The sequence below is a fragment of the Pezoporus wallicus genome, unplaced genomic scaffold (genome assembly GCF_028554395.1).
Source record: "Pezoporus wallicus isolate ANWC-B61680 ecotype Strahan unplaced genomic scaffold, APGP_CSIRO_Pwel_v1 contig_2, whole genome shotgun sequence".
Lineage (NCBI taxonomy): Eukaryota > Metazoa > Chordata > Aves > Psittaciformes > Psittacidae > Pezoporus > Pezoporus wallicus.
This window is the reverse complement of record NW_026639478.1, coordinates 1,186,667-1,206,713: the sequence shown is the minus strand read 5'-3', so window position 1 is coordinate 1,206,713 and position 20,047 is coordinate 1,186,667. Positions and strand designations below refer to the sequence as shown.

General features: G+C 40.7%; 1 protein-coding gene across 2 annotated transcripts in view; it reads right to left on the bottom strand.

Annotated features, from left to right (window-relative positions):
• Window positions 1-19,117, bottom strand: part of MBP (myelin basic protein) — a 110,316-nt gene extending 91,199 nt beyond the window's left edge. Inside the window, exon 1 of one of the 2 annotated variants that reach the window (XM_057414724.1) lies at window positions 18,986-19,117. The gene's annotated coding sequence lies outside the window, so the exon portion shown is untranslated. The remainder of the gene's footprint in view (window positions 1-18,985) is intronic. The other variant, XM_057414723.1, reaches the window with a different exon arrangement.
• Window positions 19,118-20,047: the final 930 nt, after the last annotated feature.

Here is a 20,047-nt window from a genome sequence, read left to right as displayed (position 1 = left end):
GAGAAAACACTGAACCACTAAATCCTTCTCAATTAAATACCTCAAGGAAAATTTAAAAGTAAATAAATAAAAAGGAAAAAGCCTCTCTTTCTGCCTTTTCCCCCTTTCTGTTCTGACTTCACATATAATCTTACCTATACTGTAAATGTACCAACCAAGAGATGGATTTCCTGTACATGCTCCTTTGTTACACTGACATAAATACTGGTATTACAAAAAAGATGCAACTTTCACTGTACTCCAAGTTGACGCCCTCTTGGCTCAAACTAGTATTGCGAAGTCATGTCCCTTCCCACAAACACACTGCCAAGGAAATACAAACTCCAATCATCCTTTTCTGACATGAAAAAAAATGCACCCTTAACTACATACTTGCATTTCTCACTTTTTGTGCATTATGTTTCTCATTTTTTTACTACTTTGATTTCCTGAGGGTTCATGCATGAGAATATGTTCTAAAAGCAATTTCCAAAGTAATTTGATGGAGACTTAGTCCTTGGTATTTTCATTTGTGAGTCTGCTTAAGACATATAACAAGGTTCAAGGTTCATGTGACAGCTTTCCAACAGGTTACTATTATCTGCAGCCCACTAGCACAAACACAAACAATACAGTTCTATGGCTTGAAATGGTTTCCTATGCAAGTTGCAAGTGACACCTCATCAAACTTTAGGATTTGTAAATTTCTCTGCTTCTAAATCAATAAATAAATTTAAGACCAAAGTGACTTACAAAGCAGTAGAGAAGTATTTTTTCTGTGCTTGTGAATGCTTACATGGAAACACAGATATTATCACATCCATTTGGGATTTTCTCTGGAAATGATTCAATGGTTTGCTTTCCCTTCCAAACAGAGAATGCAAAATTACTTTTTGCCAAGGATAACTGTGTGCCTGAGAAACAAATAAATAAATCTATCTCCTTTTCAAATTGAGTTTTAATCCAGGCATTTTGGGCTTTAGTTGTTTATGTCAGAGGCTCAGCACATTACAGTCACTAAGCTGTGAGCTGCTGCACTTGGAATTTTAAATAGTTAATGAGTAACAGCAGCAACTCTGGCACTGAAATCTGCATGAGAAACCACTTAAGTCTTTACATCATCCCGATACAATTATTGCACTTTTATGCTTCTTCAAATATGCTTTCAAGTACTCATGCCTCATACCTAGCATTGTTTTATTTTATCTAAATCTTAAATTTCATGTACTATTGTTGCTTTCCAATCCTTTAACCAGGCAACGTACAAAGATAGTACAGAAATAGTCACTACCAAATTACTATTGAAAAGAATGACAGACACAGGGCAAAATTTCTACTTGAACATCAGAATGTATGAAGTGTACAAGATTATTCCCCCTTCTTCATTAAAAAGAAAACAGACTGCTTATTTCATGTTAAAAGGAAGACAAAAAGACCACGACATGCCAAACACTCATTTCTTCAGCATAGTTTTCCAATACAGATCACTATTTACATCACATTCAGCGCACAAAAAAATGAAAAGATAATAAAATCTGGCACCTCATCAAAATAATGGCATAAGAAAATGTGTTTTAGTAAAAAAATTAGCACTGTATTCGCTTTCAAAGATGCTTACAAAAATATACCTAAAATCCACTATATGATTCAAAGTTAAGAAGCTTATATATAATATTCGCAGCTCCCATTACAAGAATGTCTTGTTCTTGAACAAGCTGCACTTGTAAACTATTTTACGTTGTTAACTGAATGTTTTCAAAAGAAGAAAACATTTCAAATACCACTGTTAAATCTTGACAGGCTCCACAGCCTTCAAGCAAGAGAAGCAAGCGGGGGGTTCTCATTCCAGACAGTATGCAAAGACAACAAAGCAGTTACTTCCCTAAAGGTCTTGCAACATAAGTATACAAAACACATGAGTAGGAGGTAAACCCTTCTCCCATATGAGAGATATAGAATAGAGACAGAGATTAGTTAAGGGCATTGCATGAAAAATTACTTACGACCAGCTTATGAGCAGTTTAGGGAGACATTAGAAACTTAAATCCAGATCTGTAACTCCAAAACCTCATTCTCAGCTACTACATAATGCTGGAGGTTGTAATCACAACAGATACATCCTTTCTTATTTTAAAAGTGCTTCATAGACTTCAAGTTCTGCAGTCATAGGAAAACAACACTCCAGCCACGATGACACGGACGAGCAGTTTCACATGATTTTACACCAGAATCCCATCAATGTACAATGAGGTTATTGCTCTGCCATCCTAGGTCTTAATTCAGCAGACTTTGTCTCAGACCCTGAAAATGCTAACTGTCAGGCTCACGCTTATCACAAGACAGAGCGGAAACCACCATAATAACCCCCTCTCTGCCTTTTTTTCTTTACAACAGCTACAGCAGGAGGTCACCCACACCATTAGATAATAAGCTTGTGATTAACATACACAGGATGTGGGAAACCAGGGATCATTTTAGAAGATACTTAGGGGAAAGATCAGTCTGTCTGACTTGATCACAGGGTAACTGAATCACCAATGTGATCTGGCAGGGGAAAATTTAAAACACCAGACAGACAGACCTACCTTGTATCATGAGGGAGTATTTCAGTCAAGATAGGGAAGAAGTAATGTCATCATACAAGCCTCTAGCATAACCTCAGCTGAATACAAGGTACAATTCTGGTCAGCCATATTTAACAACATGAAATTTTTACTAGAACAGATGTGAAGACTATGAAAGCAGTCAAAGCCTGTTACACAGAGAAAATACTAAAAGCCTATGACATGTCAAGCCTAAGCAAAGCAAAGGTAAATAAGTGTTAGAAGAGGATAAAATACATGCTGCCCACATATAAATCTAAGCTGAGAGTCAAGGTGTTTCTAAACATCAGAAGAGCAGGGCTCTGGAAGAATCAGAGGAGAGTACAAAACCTAGCCGTGTTCAAAACAGAAAGCAAGAGTCTGATCACTGTATTTCAGAGACTGTGTGAATGGAGTGGTTGTAGCAGAACAGCCCAAAATGACACAGGTGACTCCTTTTGTTTGAGGATATTCTAGTCCACAGTTCTAGACAGTGTACCTGGGGCATTGCACAGTAGAGGAAGGAGCAGAAAGGGACTACCTTTTGCTGAACCTGTTCACATACTGACAACTGGCTTTTAAAAAAAGGTAAAATAATCAAAACTTCAGACAACATAAAAATCACAAACCCATCCGCATCCTGGAAAGGGAGAGCAAAAATGGAAAGTGCCAGCTTTTAGCCAGCTGGGTTGCACCGGAGTATAGGATACTGGACAAATAGACTTTATGCCCCACTCCGAGTTTATTGATGAATTCCTGCTCATCCATTTTATCCTGTAAGTGATCAGTATAAATACAGAAAAGCTGTAACTCTCTCTGCACAGATACACCTACTGAAGAAAGGGACCATCACTCCTGCTCTACAGCCTCTACCTCTTCCTTTGCAGCCTGCTCCTTAAAGTGGGAAACACAGTCTGAACCCCTTGGGGAAGAAACTGAGCTGATCTCCATGCCAAACACAACATAGCAGTCTTGGCTAACCAGCTCTTCAACAAGTCTGTGGGTATCTCCCCTCAGGAAAGGGTTGCGAGACACATACAATGCTTATCTCTGGCCCTCACAGCTCTGGGAACAGGATCAGCTGCGTAACATGCTTTGTTTGGACAGATACTGACTTTAAGGAGCCTTCCACTCAGCTTGGGGGCTATGTTGGATAATAATCTGAGATATTTAATTCTCAGCACGAAACAGACTGGGTGCTTTATACAAGGCTCTTCAAAACACTCTAACCCTCATTTCCCAAATCATTTACAAACTGACTAGTCTTTTCATTAACACTCCTCCAAGATTATATTCCAAAATAGTCCCTAAATTCCCTTGCTCAAGCACCCTGTGGTAAACACTCCACCATGAGAAGTCAGTAACAAATAATATTTCTATGGTCAATGACTGAAACTTTGTATCACATATATATAACAAACTCTCAGCAACAGACATCTCAAACCTGTGTATCATATCACTGATTCAATTGTTCAAGGTGCCTCTTATCCCAATCCTTAAAGGAGTTTAAAGCTTTGAGAAAATAAGATACCATGTTGCTGGTTTAGCTGAATTCTCTACTTTCCCACCTCAAACAACACCTCTACCCAACCTGTTTACTATCAACTCTTAATTCACCTTTAGCATTCTCAAGCAACAGTTCACAGCAATAAAAGTGCAGTCATGAATACAGTTTACTTTCTGAAGTACAGATTACACCATAACTGAAAAAAAACCCTGTCATTTAACACTGACATATCTACAAGTGAAAACAATAGGTCTTTTGTTTAATGTAGCATCTTGCTTAAACCAGCTTTTATTGAGATTATGGGATCAATCAGTTTGCAAGCAACTAAGTTATACTGAGAGCTTTTAACTGTTCTGCAACTCTTTTTTTTTTTTTTTTTAGTGGAAATCTAGCTGTTCTAAGTTAGTGGTTTTAATCAGTTTGAGATACTGTAACTGGGGCCTTTCACTCTCAAATAAACTGACAATGACCCATTTAAAGTGCCAGGCCTTTATGCCAACATTGCCAAGCTGTGGTCCCTAATCTAATTAGTAAACCCATTTCCAGTTTGGTATTAATTAATTAATGTGAATGTACAAAACAAAACCAAAGCAATGCTGGGGGGGGGGGGATGGGGGACGGGACAGACACACAGGGACACAACACATAAAATATTCCCCCATTTATTATCCTGAAGCACACAATATTCACTGAGAAAAAAAAACACCCTGATCAAAACCACAGCCACACCCCCAAACCACAGGCTTCGTGGTCCCTGGCAAGGATGTTTAAAAACATAAGATAAAAGCACTTTGTATGTATGTACTAAAAGCAGACTTCATATGTTAAGTGAAAAGCAGTTACCAACAGAACAGTTTTTTCTTTGTCTTGTTTGTGTTTTGGTTTTTGTTTTTAACATAACTACGTGTAATCATTTCAGCAGTTTGGATATGTCAGAGTTGACCTCTATTGACTCTTAAATTCAATTAGTAATGCTCATAAATTTCAGTTAGTAAAGCTCATAAATACAGCTTATTGTGGCAGCTGAATCATATTCTGAAGCACTTAAAATTACACTATACATGGACTGTCTGCTAAAATGGAGATTTGCAAGTGATACCACAAATGCTCAAAGGCCACATGTGGAAAAGGTATAAGCAGAGAATAACAGAATCAGATGCAAAGTGATGCACAGATTGGTAAAAGAATGGTATCACAACATAGCAGAAACAAGGGTGCCTAACGATTTTGGCACCAATTACCATTTTTCTTATTTTGCATCATAACACTCCTGCAATACCAGTTTCTTGCTCATCACTTGTTTACCCCCTTGCACACTGCAGCCTGTCCTTACCCAAACACAATCCTGAAGATATAATTTTTCACAAAGGAGACAGTTTTTTCATACCTTATATTATAAATAAGGTATTGCAAGCAGAAGGAAATCTCTCTTCACCAGAAACATGCTATGGATGTCCCATAGCAATGCTGCTCAGCATTCTGTTCGTCTGAACTCCAATTTCATGCCTCCATATCCCCTGAACATTTTTATTTTCCCTTTCATGTGAACTGGTACCACTTTTGTCACTTGCTTATTTCAGTTCCTTCGTTATGAATTTCTGCTAAGACAGCAATCATGAGAAACTCTTTGATGAGGAGCTGGACTTGTTCTCTCTGACAGGGGTTGAAGTGAAATAATTTAAGTGTATCTTTTAGTTTCATCTAATAATAGCTAAATTTTCAGGAACTTTAGTGATACCGGACCTCAAAAATTGGTATTCTGTGTAAAGCTGGACCATTAAATCATAAACCATTATTATAAAAAAATGGTCTCATAAGAGTGGTAAATTTTAGTTACAACAAAGATGAAAATCTGTTCAGTAATTTCAAAGTTCTTGACCAAATACAAGAAAGAACCATTTCAAACATTTCTGAATTGCAGCAACCTTTAAATAGAGAATACTCAAAATGCTTAAAACAGTAAATGACAGGCAACTTATTCAACTGACACTACAGAAGGAATTTTTATACAAACAGAATGTAATTACAAGCTGGAATTGAATCAACTAAGTCACTGTCTCCCTCAAAAGGAAAATCATCACACGATGATTCAATCCCATAAAAAGATATATGCAGAATAACTATTTTATCTATTTATTATCTATTTAAAATAAGTGTGATAACAAACACTAAAGTCTTAAAATCATCTTGCATTCATTTGGTCTTACTTATTTGGGTGGCCTTTTCTTACACAATCAAGCTCACTGAAGACAATCACATTGTTTTCCATTAGGAAGACACTGCAAAAGCAGCTTTCATGCTTGCATGTGCCATTATCATTACTGTAATGCAAGCCTCATTATGAAATTATTTAATTGCTCTCTTTCCAAAGCTGTGGATTTTGCTCCCAGGTTAAAGTACAGAGCTGGCTGATTGTGAAATACCTTTAATCATTTGGTCACCTTCAAATGTAATATTCTACCAATGTTATATCTGCATGTTACTCTCTTATTTGCAGGCATCAATCTACTGAACTGAAGGGAAATGTGATTTTACATTTCACAAATAATTAAAGCATAAAAACAGATTCCCAAAATGTAAGACATTGACATTAAATATAAAAGAACTTATGCATCTTAAACTTACTATGCAGGTACTATTTACCTTCTAGCATCTGACTTTTCCCCTGAATGCATTTTTCAGTCTCAAATAAAAAAAAAAAAATCGTCAATATCATTTTGGGGTACACGTAAGATTGAGTTAAAATACTGAGAATGACTTGCAAGCTAATGTATTAAAGTCTTACTGCAATTAAACACTATTGGAAGCATTAAAATCGTGAGTTAATTACACATGCCATTCAAAACATTATGAAAGCTGTATTTCTGATTCATTCACTGCAGAGAGGATTGTTACTAGAACATTTCTAAACTGGAAAATGTAACTCTTACAATTAGTTCTGCTACTGGTCCTGGATAAATGTTTCGTTAAACATATTTACAACCTTACTCCCAAGAGGTTTTTCAGATCCTAAATAATTATGCAATGAATAAAAATTAATACCTAAACCATAATGTATTAGTTCTGTACAAGAAACTAAGGACAACTATCATCACATGACAAAATTATTTTGATACATGATGGACTACACAGAATACTCATTGTTCGTCAGTAACAGAAAAAGTCGGAAACTTAAACATCTGTACCAGTAAGGCATAGAGCGCAAATTAGAAGACCCAAGAAACACTAAATTCTCCACTAACTCATTGTGAACTTGGTGCTCAGGTTAAATTTATCTGCTTCTTATCACATGCAAATCAAGCAAGTCTCAGTTTTACTGTGGGTCTTACTGCATTTGAGGGTTGATGATGTCTTCCAAAAATTATGAGTAATAAGGGAATATCAGTGGTGGTTAGAAGAAAAAAAGACACCACATGACTGGAAAAGTTTTAACAACAAACTCCCTTCTCTCCCCAAACACACAAGAAACCCCACCCACATCACAACCAACCACCAAAATAAAAAAGCTTTAAATGCATATAAGGATGCAAATGAAGTTTTTTGACATACCCTCTCATTGGCACCTGCAGATACATTTCTTATTATTATCAAGCTAATATCAAAATTATGGCCAGAAATCAACACAAAAGAGAAAAAAAAGCCCAATGGCTACAAGCAGATCACCAATACAATTATCAAACCAATATAATTATTAAAGATACTGTCACTTTTGCTGCCACCTTCCTTTCTTGCAAACTGCTCAGGAAGCCAGAATCACTCTAGGAGCAGCATCACATTCCTAAGAAGCCTGTTCCTCAAGGTCACATGAGGTCCCAACTCATTCATGACCACATTCCCAAGATCCAGGTGCTCCATTCTGTGACCAACATGTACTTAATCACCTACAGATGGGCAACAACTGGGCATCTAGAGAAGAGCAGGAAAGAGATTATGCACAAGTTGCCACATCTGAGGGATCACTGGGGAAGAAAGCCTCACAGTCTTACCTACTTTCATTGTTTGTTAGTCTATCTACTCCCACAGTATGTTCAGACATATGCCCACCTGAATGTCATTTCAGGGCACATGAAGGAGAAGCTGGTGATTTGGAATCCCCAGCATGGATTTATCAAGGCTAAATCATGCATGATCAATGTGATTGCTCCCTCTCATAAAATGATGGGATTTGTGGATGAAAAGAGATCAGTGGTATCACCTACCTGAATTTTAGCAAGTCTCAACAATGTCTCCCACAGATCTTTGCACCTAATGTAAGTTACAATCTAGATAACAAAAACTTTGTCTCTATCTAGGCTTGAACAGTAGCTGTTAATGGTTCATAATCTGCCCATAACCTGGTTACAAGCGGCTAGGTTAGGGACCGCATCCCATTTAATCTCTTTAACAGCAACCTGGCAGAGCGTACAGTACATTCAGTAAGCCTGCAAACAACACCAGGCTTCGGGGTGCAGCTGATAGATGGAAAGGTAAGGTTGCCATTCAGAATGACTTAAATATGGCTGACAGAAACATCATGAGAGCACAGCCTGAACGCCAACTGGTGAATAGCTCTGCTGAAAACAACCTGGGAGCCCTGAAAGATGGTAGGCAAGACATTAATCAGCAGCCCACCCAGCAGCAATGGGAGCTAGCAGCATCCTGGGCAACAGAAGCACAGCCAGCAGACTAAGGGAAGCAATTGTTCTGCTTCATGTATGATCTACTGGTCTGGTATCTGGGCTACTGAGTCTAGTTTTGGATCCCCACTATGAAGCACCAGCCACCTGGAGCAAGTTCAGTGAAAAGCCACAAAGACACCTGACGGCTGGAGCACCTGCCCTGCGAGGAGAGGCTGAAGACACTGGGGTTGTTCAGCCTGGAAAAAGCTTTGAGGCACCCAACAGCAAATTTCCAATATTAGTAAATTACTAAAAAAGTGCAGCCAGGCTTTTTACCAAGGTGCATGGGGGCAGAACAAGTCAACAGAAACCAGGGAAGCTACAAATTTTTATTAGATATGGGGAAAAAAATCATATGAGGGTAGTCAAGCATCGGAACAGGTGCCCTGAAACATAGTGGAATCCCTGCCCTTGGAGCTTTTAAAGACACAACTAAACAAAGCCCTATGCTGCTTGTTCTGATCTAATGAGTCATGACACTGCTTTGGGCAGAAGGATGGACTGGAGACCTTAGAGTCTCTTCCAACATTAATGAGTCTACAAATACATATTCGAATTGTGTACATACGCACATTTAGGCTCAATGTCCAGGAAGACAAGAGAAACTTCAGGCATACTCAAAAAACGCTGTAAAAATTACCTATGTACATGCAGTACACTAACTGCCTAAACAATTCTCTGAATTGTATGCACTTATGCGGATCAAAAGAATTGCATATGCATGTATTTATTTCATCATGTGACTGAGAAGGGCCCAACAGAACATGTCCTTCAAAAGCCTCTACAAAGTTAGTTGACTTACTGAGCCAGGAAAACTGAACAACCTTAACCACAATTAATCCTAATTGACTTTTTAGCACTGCAGCTGTGAGGGTGGAAGCCACCAAAACCAAAAGCTAATTATAATTAGGAAGAGACTACAGGTACAGCATACACTTCATGGCTAATACAGCAGTCCCTAATGCAGTTAAAGAATTCTGAATACAATGCTACTCAATGCTGTACCAGGTAATTCCATTAAGTCAAGGAGCATACTTCCGTTGTTGCTATATGCTGTTTGCGGCTTCACTAAGGCCTAATAGTCAGACAAAATATTACTCAGAAATGAAACCCGCAAACCGTTTACAATAAAAGGACCATCAGTTTGCAAAACAGTTTTCATTACTTCTTTCTCCGGCTTTCCAGGGTCACAAAGAATTATTACTTGTGGCTACAATCCAGCCTTTAGTTGGAACCAAATTTCTTTCTACAGGGCTTTCATGAATAGAAAAGGTTGTAGCATTCAGGAGTTGGAATTAAGGGTGAAAAAAAAAAACCCAACCCAAAACAAAAATCCAGGCCAAATAACCACATACAAACACCACACACAAACCTTTTTACCACAGGAGGAGGAGAAGAATAGAGTATTTCACAACTCTACAAGTCAGCCAAAATTTAAGATGAATTTTTCAATTCCAACAGTCCTGCTTTCAGTTGAAGAGCAGCTACTAAAATTCAACACTTTTTCCTTGTGAGGCTGTTATAGGTTCTTTCCCACTTGACAAGAGTATCTTTCTGAAAAACAACAACAAAAAAGCCAAACTACTGCCTACCCTCCAGGTGAACAGTGCTGAGTCAGACGACACTGATGAAAGCTGTGCAGGTCTATACTTACCTCTTTTCCACAAACAAGTCAGGGCAAAGTTATAGTACAGACAAAAGATCATGAAAAAACAAGCTAGGGAGTTTCTATTTGTAGAAGCCACACGCTTTTTCTAGTTAAGATGTCCCTCAATACAGTAATTCCACCATTTGCGGAAAGAGTCTAAGAGTAAAAGGCCCAACAAGAGCCAAAGTAAAAAATAACTGGAATTATTTTCAAGTCAGTCCCAATTATTTAAGCACATATATTAAGTTAAAAAACAATTATGAATAAAACATCACTGTTTTGTTTTCTTTGCACTCTCACAAGAGGAGAGTTAACACCAAGGCTACCCAAGAAATGTGAAAAGGTTCTACTTACCTCTGCTACCACCAATTTTGCTACTATATGAAGCACACCAGCCAACCATTTCCACAAGAATGCACCACTGTCTTTTGGTTAACCTTTCAGGCATTGTGTTTTCTTCCTTTGAACTTAAGCAATGGAGGGATGAAAATGTCTGGAATCAAATTGCTGACCATTTCATTAAAGAGCCAAACTAAGATGGGATCACTGACGACCACCCTAAGATGGGTAACCTGACAGTGAATTTTAGTACTTTAGGGGATTATGGGTTTTGTTCCTATTTTAGCTCTCTAGAATGGTGTGAGCTGTCAAAACACTACAAATGCAACACAACGGTCAGAAAGCTTGCTATTATAATGATTCTTTATGGATAAAGCTTCGAGAGATGTCAATCTCCATAGTTACTGCTTTGCTTTGTTTTACCAGTATTTTATTACATAGTGTATCTACTGAAAACATTGGTCGGTTATTTCCTTTGGTTTGGCTTCAGCTTTGCTGCTATTGTTTTCACTGTAACAGGTTGTTTCTGGACAAAAAGTTGTACAGCTGTCCTTCACACAAAAAAAAACACCGATGCACAAATGCGTCCTAACTCCTTCTGTACCTTTTTAACACTCAAAGGGACAAGTGTATGATTTTACTGTAATCACTGCAAACTCTGCCTATGTTAGCTTTTCAAATTATATTCCACACTACTTTTCAGCCAGATAATTAACAAGGTTTGACAAGAGAGTTTAACTGAAGGACTGATTTCGGTTTAGAATCAGAAGAGGGATGCTGACATCTGGGAAATAACGACAGAGAAAGGCAAGCGAAAAGCATTACAACACATTACACAACATCATAAAGCAATGTTTTGATATTAACCATGAGATGTTGTGGATTTAACTGTGATCCCAGAAGCTGATGAATCTCTTCCGAGACGAGCTGAGAGTCTAGGTTACTCAAGGAATTTGTCATGAAATCCAGGAACTCCTCCTGGAAGTGGGTACTCTGGAAAGCCAACAGAAGTTCTAAATGTATCTATTATTAAATATATTAGTCAGAAGAAAATAGCTGTGAGCTAACACTCAGCTTTAAGACTTTAAGGCACAGAGGACAATAGCAGCTGTCACTGGGATCTGCAGAATTGCTGCATTAAAAACAAAAACCACTAAAAAAACAAAACAAAAAAAACAAACCAAAAACACAAAACAAAAGTCTAGGCTGTACCTTCACCAAGACACTAACGCAGCCTATACAAAGCCTGAGGAATGAGCAAGATTTGGTCAGTGGTAGTGGGCAAGGTGAAAAAGATACTGTTAGGTTGGCGAGAAAGAAGATTTGAGGAGGCAGCAAAAGACTATCTCTACCACTTAATGCACCCAACCAGTATCACCAACCTGAAGCCACTCTACCTTACTTCAGTTTGCCTGAAATCTATCAAGGAAAACTAGGAATGTAAATACATGGAAAATACAATCTTACTGTGACAGTTTTATTAGTGAAATACCTTGTGCCCAAAGGTGAACCTACCTCATGGTCGGCTTCTTACCACCATACCACACTTTCATAGAATCATAGAATAATTAGGGCTGGAAAGGACCTTAAGATCATCAAGTTCCAACCCCCCTGCCATGGGCAGGGACACCTCACACTAAACCGTATCACCCAAGGCCTCATCCAACCTGGTCTTGAACACTGCCAGGGATGGAGCAGTCACAACCTCCCTGGGCAACCTATTCCAGTGCCTCACCACCATGCCCAGAAAGAGCTGTCAAGAGATCCCTAGACACAACAGAAGAAACAGGTTCTACACTGCAGATACATATAAATATACTGCTTACACACTATGCTCTGAAACACCTTTGGATACCCAGAATATGCAGTTGCCTTCTAAACCAGAAAATATCATGGCCTAATTTATAACAAAAAACTCCTCCAAAAAACGGGAAGGGCACTGACAACTATAGAACAACCATCTTTCAGGGTTTTCTGAATCCCTGGAGGACAAATATATTCTCCTTGAGATAACATGATGATGTTTCACTTCACAAGTCCAAGATCAAACCTAATCCATTGCACGTAACCATTATTTTTCATGGGCTTGCAATGCATTCACAAGATCACAATCAAGAAAACACTCAAAAATGCAACCAGGTGTGATGAACATATCAATACCTTTAATAACAACATTCCCTGTCCTGTATTCTTGAAAAATCTCTTTCAGAAGGTCGAGGATTAAAAGCAAACATTAAGACTACACTACACACTGCTAAGCTGCTTTTTTCAAGTGTCTGCATTCCAAAGATAGCTATAACCTGTCCAACTGCATTGTTTTACCTGAATTTTGTGACTCATAAGTAAGAAGTAGCGTAAGAACCAACATATTTTCACTTGTAATCCAGAGATTTCAACTCTTTAGCAAAAGCCAAAGATAATGCACCAGGTAAATACATAAAAAAAACATTACATGCCTGAATTATTTTCAGGAATATATTTTGGTATGCATTTGCTTTGATTTTCCTTTCCCTCTCACTTCCAAACCATAACATATGCTAGATTCTCTCAGTTCTTAACTTCATTAATCTTGAAAGGCTTGAATTTAAACATTCCCAAATGTTCAAGCTTTCCCAAAAGCTTAAGAAACTAGGTATTAAGAATTGCAATTATACACTAAGAAACTTTCCAAGTGCTGGAACAAAATAAAGCAAAAAAAAAGTAAGATTTAAAAACCATCTTCCCTTCCAATGTGCAAAACCAATCTTAGCACAGCTGATACACTGAGTAAAAACTGTTGAAATTTATAAATTATTAATGTAAAAATCATTATTGTACCTTCAGTCACAGTCTACTAAAAAAGATAAAGTCCGATTTAATCAATCTTTTCAGATCTATTGCTTTGCTTGTTTCTCCCCTTTGAAAGGCCTTACAAAAGCTTGGGGAGGAAAAAAAAAAAAGCAATAGTGAAGTAAAGATTTAGAAAACTAACTTCCCTACTGAGTTATTTCAAAATCATTTCAGGACAGAAGAAAAAAACATGGCTGGAAATTTCCATGTTATTTCTTGGTTTTCTCTCACGTGCCCTTTGCGTGGGCTTTCCTGGGACATGTCCAACATTTACAGCTATTCCAAGCAACAGAGCTGGGATTTCACAGTTACTGCAACTGATGCAAGAAGCCTCGTAGGAATTATCTCACTTTATATTAACCAATTATTTTTAACTGAGCATTTAAGACGCATAAAGCTTTTTTTTCCAAATATGAGAAACCCAGAATGTTAAAATCTAAACAATGTTGTCAGGAACTGTTTAAGTACCTACTACTTAGAATTTCTTTAGGCACAAGAAATTATTCATAATTGTTTCTGAATCCTTTAAAGGAAATATCAGGTATGTCAAGCACTACAGAAAAGTTAACCCGGGATGACCAAGCTTTTACAGAAGGGTCAGTCTATGCAAACCTCTCAAAAAAAACTGAGATGACAACGAGTGATATCTCCTGAACATCAAAGAAAATTTCTTCAAAAAAAAGGCAACCCCTCCACCCTCCCCAGAAAAACAAAAAACATAAAAAACAAACAAACAAACAAAAAAAAAACGAAAAAAAAATCCCCAAACAAGCAAAAAAAAAAACCACACAACAAAAAACAACCAAAAGCCAAATGCTGAAAACAGCTGGCAAAAACATGAGTACAATCTGTACTTCAGAAAAGTCAATAAAATCGTTAATCATCTATATGACTTAACATCAAAGTTATTACTGCTATACCTAAAAGCCTATGTGACAAAAGGATTACATTTGATATTTGTACGGTGATTAGATGGTAAGAGAGAGTAATTTCTTCATGTGCTATTAACACATGAAAATAACCAGAGAAACAAATACAGAAAATCCACAGGGACTTGAACAAAATTATTAAGTAAAGAAAATCTAAACCTGAGTGTGACACAGGCTTTATTTAACCTCACTGATTATGCAAGATTAGACACTATAATTGTCCTGCTAGGGGAGAGCCACCAATGAAGTTTCATGCAACTCTTTCCAACCACAGCTAATTCGATGGTGCTTAACACAACTAAGAACATTTATGAAACCCCTAGAGAACCAGATTTCAACTGTGTCATTTTAATTAATGACCTACTAGGCATGACCATACCATACTCCTTCAGCTCAAACGCAGCACTTGCAAGTTGCCTCATCAGGCTGAGAACAACCTGCCTGCAGAATGATTAGCACAGCAAGACTCAGGACTACAACCAAAGGCTACAGTAATACAGCTCTAATCTCCACAGAAGTCAGACGCTGCCTTTGGCAACTGGATCGGTCTCTTGGAGACCAACTTGTTTATTTTATATTGATTATCTAATTAAGTCCAAATTAAGCAGTTTGTGCTTAATTTCTTCGTGCCCCAGAAAACAGGTGTTAACACAAACAGTATGCAAATAAAGTACTGGAGCCTAGTCTTACGTCTTTGAAACTCCAGTTTGTACAAGTTATTTGAGCATCCAAGCTCTAAAGCATGTATCCTTTTCCTGATTCTTCCTCCACTGGTTGCTAATTTTTATACATATATATATATATAAAGGCTTCTTCAGAAATTATAGCATCCTGCTGATTTTTTCTTGAAAGCACCTAACAATTCTGGACAACTGTAATGGCTTTTCCCTTTCCATCTTCAACATAGTGTTTAAGAAAAAAAACACAACAAAGTAACAAAAAAGAGAAGACCTGTTTTATAAAAGACTATGAGCCAGCTCTGTTCAAAACCGCAGCTAAAAGTTCCTCACCTACTGCTGTTCATCAGTTGTACCCTTCATTAAAATAAGATCCTCACCACAGAAAACACGGCCCACAGCTTCAACGTGACATCTTGCCCGAGAAGAAAAATTATTCAGGTAATTAAACACCACAGGACTGGGCACTTCACCAATGATACAGAAGACCATGCTATCCTTTAATCCATGACAGAGCTTACACTTTAAAGCTGTATGCAAGACCAGAGACTTAGACTGCAAACTTTCCAGCCTTCTCCCGCATTAAATACTGGTTATGCTCTCAGCACTGTAGTCAAAGAATGCTAGATTTCGTTCACATTAGCCAGTATACTGTGTGAACTATCAAAAATTGTTATATTACCCTGTAAATTAAAACAATTCAGCTCTGGTAAGTAAAAAATTGAACCGAACTGCCCAGGTTCTAATATATGAGCACTCATCTATTTCCACGGCACTTCCTTTTGGCAGGTAAAAGGTTAACATAAAATGGGTAGCACAGATCATTTTGAACACTTCTGCTACTTACACGACAAGTTGAGATGTAGATTTCAGTTTAATCTGCCTTCTCCAACAGTTTATACTCCAAGTGTTTCTTTAGTCATAACAATCCTGTAGCAAAGTAACTAGAGCCTAAACTTTAATGATGTGCCCTATTTGATGGAATAAATAGCTGAAGTGGCTATTTAAACCATATGGGTAATTTACATCAAGTACTGAGTAAAAACATCACAAAAAAATAAACAGGACGTTTGTGCATATGCAGCAGTACTAAGACTTAAGCATCAATTTTCAAAATTCTGTGTTTGTCCAGGCAACACCAAAAGAACACCAGGACTCCCCTAGGACGGGACGCTCTCTTGCCCCATCCTGCCACTACCATTCCACGTACCTTTATTTGTAATCCATCACACTCATCTCCAACTCTCAGATCAGGAAAGAACTGGAAGCATGTCCCAGTTATGCTATGGATTCATAGGGTGACCAATATCAAGTCTTGGCTGTTGCCGTGCGTTGAAAACAGCTATAATCCTTCTCTGTGTGTGCAGGATCTTTTGAGCCCATGATTTTCAGAATTCTGATAAGCTTGTCTTTAAAAAGGATTTAAGGCCTTAGCTGACTGGTATCATATGGGAGCAGACTATAAGGAATAAAGCCCAACATAAGAAAGATTTTGTCATGAAAATTTCCATGAAAGCACAAAATTAAGCAAATAAAACCACAAAACTATTTTTAGAATAACATGCTGCAATTTCTATCATAGAATAAAGGGTCTGTGGTGGGCCAAAATTTATCACTACAATAATTGCTAAGTGGCTATCTTTATTTTAGACGGATTATCGCAGAGCCTAATGCATGGACACGGCTTGGAAAATTAATATCCATTAATGCAACTTCTATGCACAGGCCTTTGCAAACTTAGAAACTGCCTTTTAACCATGTTATTAGTGATTGATAATGTCTGTAAAACCATCAGGTTACCTGTTTGCTCAGAGGCCTGTTATCTTACTAGAAGACTACATGGCTTCAAAAATTACTATATAGAATCCAGCAAATAAAAAAATAAACCGCAAACTTGGTATCTGTCAAGCACAAAGGCAACACTTGTACCCAAGGGAATCCTTGAGCCCCAGCTGCCTGGAGAGAGTATTCTGGAGAAGCACCACTGCAAGCTTTCCCCATCATGGTCATCTCCTGGCACCTTCTCCTGGCTGCTGCCAGTAGAAGTTTCAGTGTACCATGGTACAGCACTTTTACTGTTCTCGTAGGTGCTCTTTACAGTAATTCAGAATGCATACAGGCAGACACTATGTAAAAACCTAAAGTATATAATCTGAGATGGTTGAGCATTTTGACAGATTCATACCGGTTACCACTAACTGCTCTAAGACCATTTAAAGACCTTAGAGAACTGTTTCCTATTCCACCACCAACAGTAACCAAATCATTAACACAAAAGGAGACTGTTCTCTTACTCTGTTATTATTTACCTTGACTGACAGGGAGAAAGCACTTCATCATCCTTCCAGCCAGGTTATTTCAAGCCTTCAAGCAATCATCCCACAATCTACATCTTAACTTGTCTGCATCTGTGAACCAGCAGTACTCCATAGACACAAAATTATGCTTATTATTTATCTCAGCATGTTAATCAGTAGGTATTACAGAAATAAAACAGTACAATACACATGCTGTCACTCCTGATCACCTGAGACTCGATTTTGGTCCCTCTGAAAAGAGGGAAAACTTCAGTTTCTCTACAAGAAAGCCTTTAATTTCACAGTTTCTTCACATTTATTTTAAATCAACATCACTCCAAACGCAGCATCTGATACACTGAAGGACAAATGTGATGCCCGCAGGAAACACCACCATGACTGACCTACTTCAAACTACAAAAATACGTGTTTACTTTCTTCCCAGGACCAATTATGCAGCGATTCTCAGAAAGTGCCCAGAAGCACACGAAGAAACCGGACCTGCAGCCTTCCCCTTCACTGCAGCCCACCGCACACCGAGTTACTTTAAACACTGCTAAACCCTCCACGGAAACCGCACAGCCGGTGGGTGACAAGCACCAAAGGTACGGCAGCTTCAAACCAAACCAAGCCAGTGACAGAAGAGAAAGTGGTGGTCCCAATCGGGGACCAGGGGCTGCTGACAGGAGCCGGGGGGGCCTCAGCCAGCTCCCGCCGCACCTCACACTTCCCTCACAGGAACTTCAAGGAAAACCCCTGGTAAGAGCCAGCGAGTGCCCGGGCAAGGGAAAGGCGACCAGTCGGTGGGATGGCGGCCGGGACAGCACCTGTCCCGCTCCCCCAGCTGCCCGCCAGCGCTGTAAGGTTAAAACGGAAGAAGAAAACGATAAAAAAAAGAGAAGTCGACCGTTTCTGTTTGAAGCCCCGGGCACAGCCATATGAAACCGGAAGCCCACGGTACCGACTTCGGGCCTCCCGCTGCCGGCCGGGGCGCGGCGATCTGTGCCACCCGCGCACCAATCCCCCCCACGCTCGCCCAGTTATGTAACGAGCGGCACTGGCCCCCTCAGCCCTCCGCGGCGGCGGCGAGGACACCCGTGCCTGCCTTCCCCTCCGCTCCCCGCCGATGGCCTGCCCGCAGGTACCTGTCCCGCAAGAGGAATCGCGGGAAAGAGGGAGCCCAAGGGCTACCTCCCGCCACCCTCCCGCCCGTGCCACCTGCTCCAGGTGTCATGCAGCACCGCCCGCCCTCCGCCGAGCCCCCTGCAGCTACCCCGCCAAGGAGGGGAGACGCGGGGCACCCACGGCGAAGAGGAAGAAGAGAAGTAGAAGCGCTTCCCCCCCTCCCCCTCAACCCCCCCTCCCCGGGTGAACCCTCGCTCTACCGCCTCCTCCCCGGAACACAACAACAAACACGGCGGAGCGGGAAAGTCCCCGCAGGCGGTGGGGGCACCTCGCCGGCCCCCTAGCCGACCCCTCTCCGCTCCCCGCCCCGAAGCCGCACGTAACGAAAATAATAAATAAACAAATCACAACGCACCCCTCGTGTCCTCCTGGGCTGCGGCGCTCCGGGGCCCACATGCAGCGGGGACAACCGAGGTGCGGGAGGGCAGCAAGCCCCCCCGTCCCGGCCACCCACCGGGAGGGGCAGGGATGGAGCCGGGAGGGCGGGAGAAACGACACTGCGCTCCGGAGCCACACAACCGAATTTCCTCCGCCAGCCGGCGAGCGAGGCGCTTCCCCCGCTCGGTGCCGGCGCTCTGCGGTTTGTTCTCTTTCTTCTGCCTGCCCCCGACCCTCCCCTTCAAAGTACGGCGGCTACCTCGCGGCGCTGGCCTCCAGTACCTGTGCGGGAGGTGCTCCCTAGCGGCTCCGGCCGCAACCAGGAAGAAGCGGCGAGCAGGACGGGACCCCACCCGGGGCGAGGTGGGAACGGGAGCCCATTATCATGCGCGGGGCGGGCACCGCTGTCCCGCCAGGTGAAGAGGCTGGGGGGGATTGCCCCACTAGGAGCTGAGTTCGCTACAGCGAGGCGAGTGCAGGCAACGTGCCTGCCGTGCCCGCCAAGCTGCTCGACGCCCTCCCGGGCCTGCCCGCTGCGGGCCGGTAACTTGTCCCCCTGGTTCGGCCTAGTGGAGCTTTAGTAAACCTGAGTCCGGGAGGGGAGGAACCAAAGCTACCTGCAAGTTTAGATTCAAGGTCATGCGGCCGCAACAGCGAGCGGGGCACTTTGTGCTCTGCCCTGTCCGAATCACCGGGAACAACTCACCGGTTCAACGGCAATGGCACTCCAATTAGATGGGGCTTCCGGAAGCTACGTGACTCGGTGAGGCTGGAGCGAGAGGGCAGGCAAGCTTCGACCACCTCTGTGGGATGAAGCCTTCACAGCATGAGCTGTGAGGGTGGGCTGTTTGGAGTTCAGAGGGAAAGGTTAGGGTTGAAAGGGACCGTAAAGTTCATCTAGTTCCAACTCCCTGCCTTGGGCAGGGACACGTGCCACTAGACCACGTTGCTCAAAGCACCATCAAACCTGGCCTTGAACACTTGCAGGGGTGGGAGATCCGCAACTTCTCTGGGCAACCTGTGCAGTGTCTCATAGTCT